The sequence below is a fragment of the Lithobates pipiens genome, unplaced genomic scaffold (genome assembly GCF_037356315.1).
Source record: "Lithobates pipiens isolate NorthernLeopardFrog02 unplaced genomic scaffold, aLitPip1_a1.2 Scaffold_25, whole genome shotgun sequence".
Taxonomy (NCBI): Eukaryota; Metazoa; Chordata; class Amphibia; order Anura; family Ranidae; genus Lithobates; species Lithobates pipiens.
In genome coordinates this window covers 9,546,891-9,560,240 of record NW_027507787.1, presented here as the reverse complement: position 1 = coordinate 9,560,240, position 13,350 = coordinate 9,546,891, and the positions used below count along the sequence as shown (strand labels likewise).

Here is a 13,350-nt window from a genome sequence, read left to right as displayed (position 1 = left end):
CTGAAATCTACCTTGTTAGGCCTCTTTCACATGGGGCGGATCAGTAATGATCTGCCCCGTGATGATCCGCTCGCTCAGCGGGGATCGCTCCGTTGTCCCCGCTGAGCCGGCTGCGGACAAGGCGGTCTCCGCACACTGTGCAGGGACCGCCCTGTCAGCTCTCCGCTCTCCTCTATGGGGATCGGATGAGCACGGACCGTGTGTCCATGTTCGTCCGATCCGCTCTGCAGACGGATAGAAAAATAGGATTTTCCTCCGTCTGCAGAATCGGACTGTTGCGGAGGCGGAGGAAATCGGGTGTCTGCGGATGTTCATCCGCAGACACCCGCTATCCCATAGGGATGAATGTATGCCCGTATTTCATCCGCAAATGGATGGATGAAATACGGACATATCATCCGCATGTGTGAAAGGGGCCTTAAACTCTTTTGGGATTTGGTTTTTTTTTTTTTTTTTTTTTTTTTTTCTTCTTACCCTTACTATGCCAAATGTCATTTGTTGACTCAAGTCAATGTCGGCCACTGAGAAGTGAGCAAGGCTTCTGAGATCATTTAGGCCTCATGCACACAGACACTTGTAGAGCTAAAATATACTTAAAGTAGAACTTTACTGTTTATTTAGGATTTATTTTTTTGCCATCGGAGTCGCATTGGGAAGCGTTGCCTTCACTTCCATCCCATAGCCAAAACGGGAAGCCTCTGCAAAGTTAGGGAATCACTTGAAAAAACCCCAGGTCACCAGAAGGTGTCCCCTCCATTAACTTTTCTGGGGACAACCCAGAATTTGGAATCTTCTTTTACTTTCAGGGATATCGGTAAACAGAACAAATGGGGTGAATTTCCTTAATGGGAGCATGGACATCAATGGCTGGTGTTCTAATCCTTCTCTGCTCTATCCAAAACTAAAAAAAAAGTTTTATTTTTTCCTTAATTTTATACTTTAACTACTTCAATACTTAACCCCCTTCCTTCGCGAGACCATTTTCTGCTTTCAGCGCTGTCGCCCTTTTAAATGGAAATGGAGCCTTCTTTTGGTGGTATTTGATCCTCTCTGCACTCCTTCCCCCCTTTTTTTTGGGGGGGGAGGAGTTTTTCTTTTTGTTTATGTTACATATTTACAAAAAGTTCTCTCCTTCACTGAGGGGGCACTGAAAGGCTGCACTGATGGGTACTTATGGGTGGCATTAATGGGCATTACTGGGGAGGGGGAATGCGCAGATAAGCAATCAGCACAAACCCCCCCCACACCTGTCAGGAGAGCAGCCGATCAGCTCTCCTCTACACGCGTCTGTCAGATGCGAGTGAGGAAAAGCTGATCAACGACTCTTCCTGTTTACATCGTGATCAGCTGTGATTGGACATGGCTGATCACGTGATAAAAAGGCTCTTTACTGAGATAGGTGTAGTGTTGTCAGACTGACACACCGCACCACCGATCGGTGTGATGCGCGCCAGAGTGTTCGTTCTGGAGGGGCGTCATGACGTCAACCCAGAACAAGAGCCTCGCCGCCCTGCTGTCAATTGATGGCCGGCAGAAAGCGATTAATGTAAAATTCATGGTGTTTTCCTGCACCCAAGGTGGGGAATTACAGGTAGGGAATTGCAGCCAGCCCTAAAAGGGAAAGGCTGTGAGCCCCCTATACTTATGTAAACGCCAATGCTTCTGCATTTACCCATGCATACAGCTACTGCAAATTTTCCATACCCAGAAGTTTCTCATTCGGGGAAATACGGTACACTCGCATGCACGGGTAAGCGCCAGTGCATAGAAGTATTGTCGTTTTTTTTTTTTTTTTTTTTTTTTTTTTTTTTTTACTTGTTAATCTAACCAGTAACGCGCTTCCTGTCTTACGGCGTCTCTACTGGAGGAGCAATGGAGCCACTCTTGGACAGCAGCATTGTCTGTCAATGAAGGTGGTGTTGGATGCACTAGCAGATTTAGATCTAAACTGTGGCCCTTTGCTTTATCCAGCCCTTTGGACACTATGCCACCCAAAGAAATTAACAGAGGCACTATTCCTCTCCCTGACTCCCAATGATGGGGCACTCATGGGCCACACAGTGTGCCTCTTGCAGGAGTATGAAAACAGTAATATGTGTATCCTTCAACGGTGTGGCTCTTTATTAGTTTAAGAAAAATTTATACTAAACTTTAAAAAAAAATTTCACAACTAATAGTCATATCCATATACAGTGTAATACATATTACCACTACTGTAACCTAACCAATTTTCAATTGGAAGCTATGGACACTTTGTCATTGATATGCAATTAGCGGACCTCCAGCTGTTGCTAAACTACAAGTCCCATCATGCCTCTGGCTGTCATGCTTGTGGCTCTAAGAGTCTTGCTATGCCTCATGGGAATTGTAGTTCTGCAACAGCTGGAGGTCCGCTAATTGCATATCCCTGCTTTCTTGTACACATTCCATAGTTGAGTCGAGAATCCAACAGAAGTGTGGAAATACAGGATTGGCGCTAGAATCGTACTGTTCAAGAAGAGTGGCTCAAAGTTTTTTATATATTATATTATATTATATTATATTATTTTATTTTTTTCTTAAACAAATTTATTTTATATATTAAAAAAAAAAAAAAAATTTCTTGTGATGGTGCCTAAAAAGTCCATAGTCCCTCCTCCATGTCATTTCATCTTGCAGGTGTATGATCAGGTGAGTATAAAACTTTGGGGTGGAAGGGTTGCTTGGGGGTACTTTAAGGATAGTCATGCAAAAGTATACTTATTTTTAAAATATTTGTAATTATTCCAATTTGTTCTGTACTGCCTGTCAACATAAATTTTTCTATGTGTTGTTTTTGCTATCCATATTTTTGCCGTGATTTTGATTGATTCCTAGCCTTGCAGTGCCTTGAAAAACACTCATGCCCCTTGAAATTTTCCACATTTGTCATGTTAAAACTAAAAAATGTAAATCTATTTTATGTGTTAGAGCAGGGATCTTCAAACTACAGCCATCTAGCTGTTGTGGAACTACACGTACCATGAGGCATTGTAAAATTCTGACATACACAGACATGAGCACCACAACATGAAGCTGCCACCACCATGTTTCGTGGTGGGGATGGTGTTCATGCTGTGCAGTATTCATTTTCTGCCACATAGCATTTTTCTTTTTAGGCCAAAAAGTTCAATTTTGCTCTCCTCTGATCAGAGCACCTCCTTCCACCTTTTGCTGTGTCCCCACATGGCTTCGTGCTAACTGAAATTTTAATTGCTTTCTTCTTGCCACTCATTCAGGCCAGTTTTGTGGAGTGCACAACTAATAGCCTGAGGGCTTTCACACTGGAGCGGTGCGCCGGCAGGACGCCCAAAAAATAAAGTCCTGCAAGCAGCATCTTTGAGGTGCTTCAGGAGCGGTGTATATACGCTGCTCCTAAAGCGTCCCTGCCCATCGAAATCAATGGGCAGTGCCAGTAAAGCGCCTCTGTAGCAATGCTTTGTGGGCTCTTTTAACCCTTTATTTGGCGCTAACGAGGCTTAAAAGTGCCACTAAAACGATAGTAAAGCGCAGCTGAAAATAGCGGCACCTTACCGCCGACGCCTCAGTGTGAAAGTGCCCCTTGTTGAATAGGTCCTTTAAGCACATACTGTATACAGTTTTGAGTAAAAGCCAGTTGGGCCTGGTACCAGTATTTTTGTTTGTTTTTTGGATTGAGCAAGGCAACAAATACCTTGAATCCACACAACTCAGGGAGCATTTACAAAATCCATGCAGATAGTCACCTTTTGTGTGGCAAGAAAATTCACAATGCTAGTGCTGGCAGGCAAGAGTAGCAGACATCTAGCCAACCACTTAAAGCGCAGTCCACACATTTTTAAGATAACCTCCATCGCATTCTTGCCTTGTATACATTGTCAAAGAAAACTATTTTTTTTTTTTTCAGGGGGGGGTGGGTACCTGTATGTCTGTGTTTTCTTGGTTGCTTCCGGTCTCCGACCTCTCATGGGTATGGTTGTCATATCCTGCGGCACACTGTCTCCTGGGAGCTGTGTGTCCTCCTTCCCAGTAGGGCTGAAACAACTCATCGATTATGAAAATAGTAATCGATTAATTTCATAATCGATTAATCAGCCAGCAACAAAATGGGGTTAAAGTTAATGAGTCTGATACTTACCAGATTGACCATTTAATAGTATATCTCTCCTCTAATAGTATATGCACTATATATCCTCTAATAGTATATACACTATATATCCTCTAATAGTATATACTGTATATCTCTCCTCTAATAATATATGCAGTATATTTCTCCTCTAATAGTATATACAGTATATCTTTTAATAGTTATACAGTATATCTCCTCAAATAGTATATGCAGTATATAGCCCCTCTAATATACAGTATATCTCTTCTGTCTGTTATTCTCAGAGTGGATTAGATCTTTTGCTCCCTAACCATATAGTTATATTATTTATACTATTTAGTTACCATTGCATATAGAGATATTTTAAGAATAAATTGCCTTTTTTTTTTTTTTTTTTTTTAAACTTTACATATTAACTAAATTATACACCACACTTTTTTCACCGGTTATTAACCGATGAATTGATTAATCGAAACCATAATCGACCAACTAATCGATTATGAAAATAATCGTTAGTCGCAGCCCTAATTCCCAGGAGTCGTGAGATTCGGATACCAGTTTATCTTTGTTGCCATCACAACGGGGTGGGAACTTCAGACGCCGCCTGTCGTGATGGCAACATGGAAGTTTACGGCGCTCTACGCCGTACAAACGGAGAATGCGCGGGAACGAGCGGTGAATGCTGGTAGCTCAGCGTCACCATATCCAGGAAGTTGATGCCCACAAGCAAGATGAAACCTGCCATTACTAATTTTTATATGTTTTGTGTATGAAACCGGATATCGGGGGATAGATTTCATAAAACAAGTGAGTGTAACATTTATGTTTTATATTAACTTATGAATTGTTACATTTGAATTGTCGGCGGACCTCCGCTTTAAGGGGACTTTGTTTCAACACCTGTTGTCTTTCATGTTGCAGTTAACATATTTGCCATTTACAGTTTATCTCCATGAATTGTATCACTCCAAAAAAAAAAAAGTCAAAGGTGGTGCAGTTATGTCGGTGAATGTTACCATGGTGATCTTAGAGCATTGTAATGGGATAAAAGCTCAGCAGGATGCATTGAGGTGGGTATATGATAAACACTGCAATGGAGAGCTGTGCGGAGCTTAACCATCTCTTGATGGGTGAATAGCGTTCTGTATTTTTATTCATCTTGATATTTAACTCTTGTCATCACAGAACATTGACTTCTGATTCTGCAACTGTAGTGGTTAACCAAAAGCAGGTTGTCGTCTTGGGCAGTAAATGAGCGCCTTGGCTGATATATAAACCCCCTTGTCCTTTACATTCATCCTGTGAATCATAGGTCCTCTCCATCACGGAACAAAGGGGTGTTTTCAGCTCTTGTTTTTGCAGAAGGCCAAATCTCTTGTAAACACAGAAATGAAGTGGGAGCAGCTGCAGTCACCACGAGGATGTGAGGGGCTACTGACACAAAGGTTTCACAATAATTCAGAGTCTGCACCCAGGGTTCCCCCTGCCATCTGCAAGGCGGCTCAGCCAGCCTTCTATAGAACAACTGGCAGCCTGCAGGCATGTGTTCCTGGACTGCACATTAGGGACATGTATCCCTTGGTAACAGCCAAGATGATGAATAATAAACCTGGCAGTGAAGCTTAATGCTCTTCTGATTTACCATGAGCATATGTAATAGGCTTCCATACTACATAATATCATACCGTCATTTTACACTTTATTATTTTTTTTTCTTTGAAGCGGACTTGTTAAAGTGCATGGAATTTGTCGTCGCATTTGACAGCATTAACAAATGCTTTTTGTACACCGAACCAACCAGATGTCGGTTTTACATACTGAAATTTAGCTGTGCTTTTTGATGTATTAACTGAATATTTCATTTAATAATGATAATTAAGATCCTTGCCGATTTAAATAAATTAAACAAGAGGCATAATAACATGAAGATATGTTTGCACAGAAAATATGCCAATCTTAAAGCATGGCTGTCATTCAAAAAGTGCAAATCTTTTCATGCATCTTTTTTGTGTGTTTTTTATGTATACAGCGATTTGACAAAAAATATTCTGTGGGATGACATCTGTTCTAAAGACCTATGACCTATTCTATTGACATTACTTAAATTTTAAACCCATAATTGTCTGTACCTGACCACAGTACAGATTGAAGTACGGAGCTGTCCATTAATCATAACAAATCTGTAATGGACTGTTAAACAGAACCCCACTGTGAGAATTAAAGGCCTATTAAGATGGGATTTTTATTTTATTTTTTTTGGCATAGATTGTGTGTTTTTTTTTTTTTTTTTAATATTTGTAAAGTGGTCAGGTGGATGTAAATAACATTATTTTAGTCAAGTTTGTAAAGATATGTCTAACCTCCTTTTCCAAAAAAGTTGGGATGCTGTCTAAAATCTACATAAAAAAACAGAATGCAGTGATTTACAGAACTAAAAAACCCATGTTTTAGGCCCCTTTCACACGGGGCGGATCCATTCAGCGGAGTCCTCCAGCTCAGCGGGAGATCGCTCAGTTGAGCTCTGCTGCTCTGGCAGATGACAGGTCCGCCTCTGCTCACTGAGCGGGGAGGGACCTGTCAGAGCCCCACTGATTTCTATGGGGAGATCAGATGAAAACGAACAGCATGTCTGTCTTTCATCATATCTTATCCGATCTGCCAGACTGATGGCTGAAAGTGTCACCATATGTCTGTTTTTAGCGAATCGGATGGCAGGCGCGTGTCAGCGGACACATCTCCGCTGACATCCACCTCTCCATAGGAGTGTATATGTAGCCAGAGTAAAAATTATTTATTACCCAAAGAGTTCCATTCTCATCTTTATCCTCCCATTGGAACCCCCCTTTACCCATTAGAGCCAACCTAATATCCCTGGTCTGAAATTATCTCAAGGAGGACACAAAATTGCGGGATATGCATATGATTTGTTTTTAATTACCCAGCAGCTTAACTCTCTGCCAAATCTTATGGAAAAATTCAGTAAGTATAGCAGACTTTCAAACTTCAGAATAAATTTCCACAAATTGGAGGCCTTAAATCTTAATCTTCAGCATACTGAGAATTGCATTAAAACCACTTTTTATTTATTTAATTTTTTTATTTATTTTACACTTTTAACTGGGCTCGAAATTCTATTCGGTATCTGAGAATCTTCCTGGCAGACTTTATTCAAGATCTTTTACAAACTTTCCAAACTTTCTGACCAACATTGGAAATGAATTGAGGAAATGGGTTTTCCGAATGTTTTTCTTTGTTTTGATGGAATAGTATCCTTAAAATGCCTTTTTTCATGCTTGCCTTATCTCCTACAAACCCTTCCAATCAGGATTCCAACGTTCCTCAAGCTAATACGTGGAGAGTTCAGCTTGTACCCATGTGCCCAAAATTCTGAGAGTCATACTTTCTTTTCCCAAATGACATTGGTATGGTCTTCCCAGAGCCCCTAAATACCATAGAATGGTTCACCTCGCAAGAATTTTGGATTGGTATGCTCAGAATAATAAACATTGGCTCCAAGCAATGCTTCAGGTGCCTTTTGTGCAGTATACAGTGCATCCAGAAAGTATTCACCGAGCTGCACTTTTAATAGTCTTATTTAGATTTTTACAAACTTTGCGCTGACAAAGAACAGAAAACAGAGAGCCCAAACAGGCACGAGGGCAAAAATTACAGACTTGAACTTGGCAATCAAAGCGTATTGGCATAACCATAGACAAAGTCTTTGAGTATAATGCTACAAGCTTGGCACACCTTTTTAATGGGCAGCTTCTCCCGTTCTTTGCAGGACCTCTCCAGGCTCCATCAGGTTGGATGGGGTGCGTCGGTGCATAGCCATTTTCGGATCTCTCCAGAGATGTTCAACCGGGTTCAGCTCTGGGCTATGGCTGGGCCACCTAAAGGGCATTCACAGAGTTGTCCTGTAGCCACTCCTTTGTTATCTTGTCTGTGTTCTTAGGGTCGTTATCCTGTTGGAAGATGAACCTTCACCCCAGTCTGAGGTCCAGAGCTCTCTGGAGCAGGTTTTCATCAAGAATGTCTCTGTACATTGCTGCATTCATCTTTCCCTCTATCCTGACTAGTCTCCCAGTTCCTGCTGCTGAAAAACATCCCCACAGCATGTTGCTGCCACCACCATGCTTCATTGTAGGGATGGCATTGGCCAGATGAGCGGTGCCTGGTTTCCTCCCAGACATGACACTTGCCATTCAGGCCAAAGAGTTCAATCTTTGTTTCATCAGACCAGAGAATTTTGGTTCTCATGGACTGAGTCCTTCAGGTGCCTTTTGGCAAACGCCATGTGGGCTGTTGTGCCTTTCTTACTGAGGAGTGGCTTCTGTCCTGCCACTTTTACCATACAAGCCTTATTGGTGGAGAGCTGCAGAGATGGTTGTTCTTCTGGGAGGTTCTCCTCCCTCCACAGAGAAATGCTGGAGCACTATCAGTGACCATCAGATTTTTGGCCACCTCCCTGACTAAGGCTCTTCTACCCCTGATGGCTCACTCTAGAAAGAGTCCCGGTGGTTCCAAACTTCTTCCATTTATGGATGATGGAGGTCACTGTGCTCATTGGGACCTTCAATGCTGCAGCAATTTTCTATACTCTTCCCCAGATCTGTGCTTTGATACAATCCTGTCTTGGAGGTCTACAGACCATTCCTTGGACTTCATGGATTGGTTTGTGCTCTACCATGCATGGTTAACCGTGGGACCTGATATAGACAGGTATGTGCCTTTCCAAATCCATGTCCACTCAACTGAATTTACCATAGGTGGATTTCAAATTTGTAGAGACATCTCAAGGAGGATCAGTGGAAACGGGGTGCACCTGAACTAAATTTTGAGTGTCTTGGCAAAGGCTGTGAATGCTTACAGTGCCTTGCAAAAGTACTCGCCCCCCCCTTGGCTTTTTACCTACTTTGTTACATTACGGCCTTTAGGTCAATGTGGTGGTTTTTTTTTTTTTTTTTTTTTTTTTTTCTGAATTATTATATGTGATGGATCGAAACACAATAGTCTAACTTGGTCAAGTAAAATTAGAAAAATTATATACATAAAACTATTTTTCAGAAATAAAAAAAAAAAAAAAAAAAAAACTAATTGGCATGTGCTTATGTATTTACCCCCTTTTTTTTTTTTTTTTTTTTTTTTATGAAGCCCATAAAAAGCTCTGGGGCAACAAATTACCTTCAGAAGTCACATAATTAGTGAAATGTCCACCTGTGTGCAATCTAAGTGTCACATGATCTGTCATTGCATATACCTTTTTCAAAAGTGCCCAGAGGCTGCAACACCTATGCAAGAGGCACCACTAACCAAACACTGCTATGAAGACCATGTAACTCTCCAAACAAGTAAGGGACAATGTTGTTGAAGTAAAAGTCACAGGGTTAGGTTATTAAAAAAATATCCAAATCCTTGATCCCAAGGAGCACCATCATATATCTATCGTAACCAAATGGAAATAACATGGCACAACAGCAAATCTGCCAAGAGATAGCCACACACCAAACCTAGGACCGGGCAAGGAGGGCATTAATCTGAGGCAGGATAGAGACCTAAGGTAACCCTGGAGGAGCTTCTGAGTTCCACAGCAGAGACTGGAGTATCTGTACATAGGACAATAAGCTGTATGCTCCATAGATTTGGGCTTTATGGCAGAGTGGCCAGAAAGCCATTACTTTTCGCAAACTCAATGTGCCATTTTGTTTTTTGCTGAAAGGCATGTTGGGAGACTCCCAAAATGTATGGAGGAAGCTGCTCTGGTCTGATGTGAATAAAATGTAACTCTTTGATCATCAAAGGAAACGCTATGTCTGGCGCAAACCCATCACATCACCCAAAGAACACCATCCCCACAGTGAAACATAGTGATGGCAGCATCATGCTGTGGAGATGTTTTTTCAGCAGTCGGGACTGGGAAACTGGTCAGACTTGAGGGAAAGATGGCTTATGCTAAATACAGGGATATTCTTGAGCAAAACCTGTACCACTCTATGATTGGAGGCTAGGACGGAGGTTCACCTCCCAGCAGGACAATGACCCCCAACACACTGCTAAAGCAACACTTGAGTGGTTTAAGGGAAAACATGTAAATGTGTTGGACTGGCCTAGTCAAAGCCCAGACCTCAATCCAATAGAAAATCTTTGGTCAGACTTGGATTGCTCCTCACAAGCGCAAACCATCCAACTTGAAGGAGCTGGAGCAGTTTTGCAAGGAGCAATGGGCAAAAATCCCAGTGGTAAGATGTAGCAAGCTCATAGAAACTTGGCCAAAGCAACTTGGAGCTGTGATAGTCGCAAAAGGTGGGTCTACAAAGTACCGACATTAGGGGGGGGGGGGGTGTGAATAGTTATGCACATTGACTTTTTCTGTTATTTTGTCCTATTTGTTTGCTTCACAATTAAAAAAAATTAAAAAAAAATCTTCATAGTTTTGGGCATGTTCTGTAAATTAAATGATACAAATCCTCAAACAATCCATGTTAATTCCCAGGTTGTGAGGCAGCAAAACATGAAAAATGCCAAGGGGGGTGAATGCTTTTGAAAGGCAATGTATGTACATATGTTTTCTTAATTTGAATAAATATGCAAAAGATTTCAAACCAATTTCTTTCATTGTATCCAATATGGGGTATTGTTTGTAGAATTTTGAGGAAAGTAATGCATTGAATCCTCTTTGGAATAAGGTTGTAACATAACAAAATGTGGAAGGTGAAGCGCTGTGAATACCGTATATACTCGAGTATAAGCCGAGATTTTCAGCCTCTTTTTTGAGGCTGAAAGTGCCCCCCTCGGCTTATACTCGAGTCATCGCTGTCTGCCCGCTCGATCAGCGTGTCGAGCAGACAGACAGCGGCCATTCTATTCAAAAGCCGCGCCTCCGGCTCCGCCTTCGCCTGTGATAGGCGGAACACTGAATTTCCCAGCAGCCTGTGTTCCGCCTATCACGGACATCGTATCATCCTCGTACTACGGACGAGGATGATACGACGTCTGTGATAGGCGGAACACAGGCTGCTGGGAAATTCAGTGTTCCGCCTATCACAGGCGAAGGCGGCGGCGCAGCTTTTGAATTTTACAATGGCCGCCGACGAAGAGGGCACGGGACGGAGGCAAGGCAAGGCACGGCACGGCACGGGACGGGACGGGGGCAAGGCAAGGCACGACACGGGACGGATGCAAGGCAAGGCACGGCACGGGACGGAGGCAAGGAGGCAAGGCACGGGACGGAGGCTCGGGACAAAGGTAGGCTGGACACACACACACACACACACACACACACACACACACACACACACACGGATGGAGACACACACAGGGATGGATGGATGGATGGATGGAGACACACACACACAGGGATGGATGGATGGAGACACACACACACAGGGATGGATGGATGGATGGACACACACACACACAGGGATGGATGGACGGACACACAGGGATGGACGGACACACAGGGATGGACGGACACACAGGGATGGACGGACACACACACAGGGATGGACAGGCATGTCTCACCCTCGGCTTATACACGAGTCAATAAGTTTGCCAGTTTTTTTGGGGGTAAATTGGGGGCCTCGGCTTATATTCGGGTCGGCCTATACTCGAGTATATACGGTACTTTCTGGATACACTGTACCATGGCTTCAGACTGCTTTACCATCTTCTGTCAAGACTTGCCCTCTGGTAGGTTGTACGGCCAAACTTCTTAGCACTGAATGAGGTGATCTATTAACAGGGCGCTACCTACTCTGGTTGTCGTCCCCCTTTTCTTCCCCTTTTAATCCAAATGTTAGCTATTTATTATTATTATATATACCTTTTTGTCTGTTCAACACGTCAAAAGCTTACATTCCTTTGCATTAGAGACAACTCCTCCCCCAGTGAGTGTTTTGGTTGCATTAAAATCAATGGTCTCTATGAAACGCAGGACTTTATTGCCTCTGCTAAACAATTTGAAGAACAGTTCATCAAAACTTGGATTTATTGGATGGATCATATTTATTTATTTTTCCTCCAGTTGCACTGTGGACATTGCATCCTGATTTTGTTTTTATTCTGTAGGCTTGATTGTATCTTTTTGGCATAATTGGCTACAAGAGTTGGCCTTGACCACTCGCTGTGCCGTGACTGTTAATGACTGTTGGGTTGGTAATTGCAATGGACTTAGGGGAGTCGTCCTCCCCACTTTTTTTTATTTTTTTTAATTTATTTTTTCCTGCAAAGCAATACCATTGCTAAAAGTTGCTTTTGGTTCATGGGAACGGATCCGTGCCAGCCAGACCTTTTTTACCAACTTGTATGAGCATGTACACTATATAATAGTCCTGCCCAGATCTTTTTTGTAGCTGGCGATAATCTTATTGCTTTTCGGAGTATTACTTGCTTTGTAACTTGCTGAGTAACTTCACATAGGGTCACTGGCCTAAGCAACCGCAGCTTGTGCTGTGTATGGAACAACTCCCAGATAGATTTTATATATATATATATATATATATATATATATATATATATATATATATATATATATATATATATATATATATATATATATATATATATATATATATATATATATATATATATATAATCTATATCTCACACACTAGGATGTTTCATTTTTCTAAAGATGTGATTTTTATATGACTTTCCTTACGCCCCGAGTCTCCGTGATGTAAAAAAAATAAAAAATGGCTCGGATCCTTTCCTTCAAAAACAAAAAAAAACATGTTTTTACCCTCTAATCATTTCACTTCTTTTCTTTGCAGGTTTGGTTTCTAAATTTTTTTTTTTTTTTTTTGTCATATTTTCCTTAATAGCCTGAGTAATACGTTCGTCCAAAAAAGCCAATCCGATGGTTGTTACTGACAAAGTGCCACGCATGCTCAGATCAAATTCCTAGACCAAAGCTATTGGCTACTAGCCTGAACGTAGTCCCGTCCTAACGAAATAACGTCATCACGTTAAGTACGATCGGATTTTCTGACAACTTTGTCCGACTGTGTGTATGCAACAGTTTCGGACAAAATCAGACGGATTTGGTTGTTGGACTGTCCGACCGTGTGCACAAGGGCTTAAGGTTTTCAATGATACCGCAGAAAGAGGAATTGCTCTCATAAAGTATAACCAATTTGGTCAGGGATGAACAAAAAAAAACTGTTCTTTTTTGAGGGTAGTCAAGCATCACAGAAGTCATCGCCAAGCGAACAAAACAAGGGATTGCATCGTTCAAAGTTGATTTA

General features: G+C 41.9%; 1 protein-coding gene across 4 annotated transcripts in view; it reads left to right on the top strand.

Annotated features, from left to right (window-relative positions):
- KAT6B (lysine acetyltransferase 6B) overlaps nucleotides 1-13,350 on the top strand; it is a 199,231-nt gene that overhangs the window by 23,305 nt on the left and 162,576 nt on the right. The gene's annotated exons all lie outside the window — the stretch shown is intronic.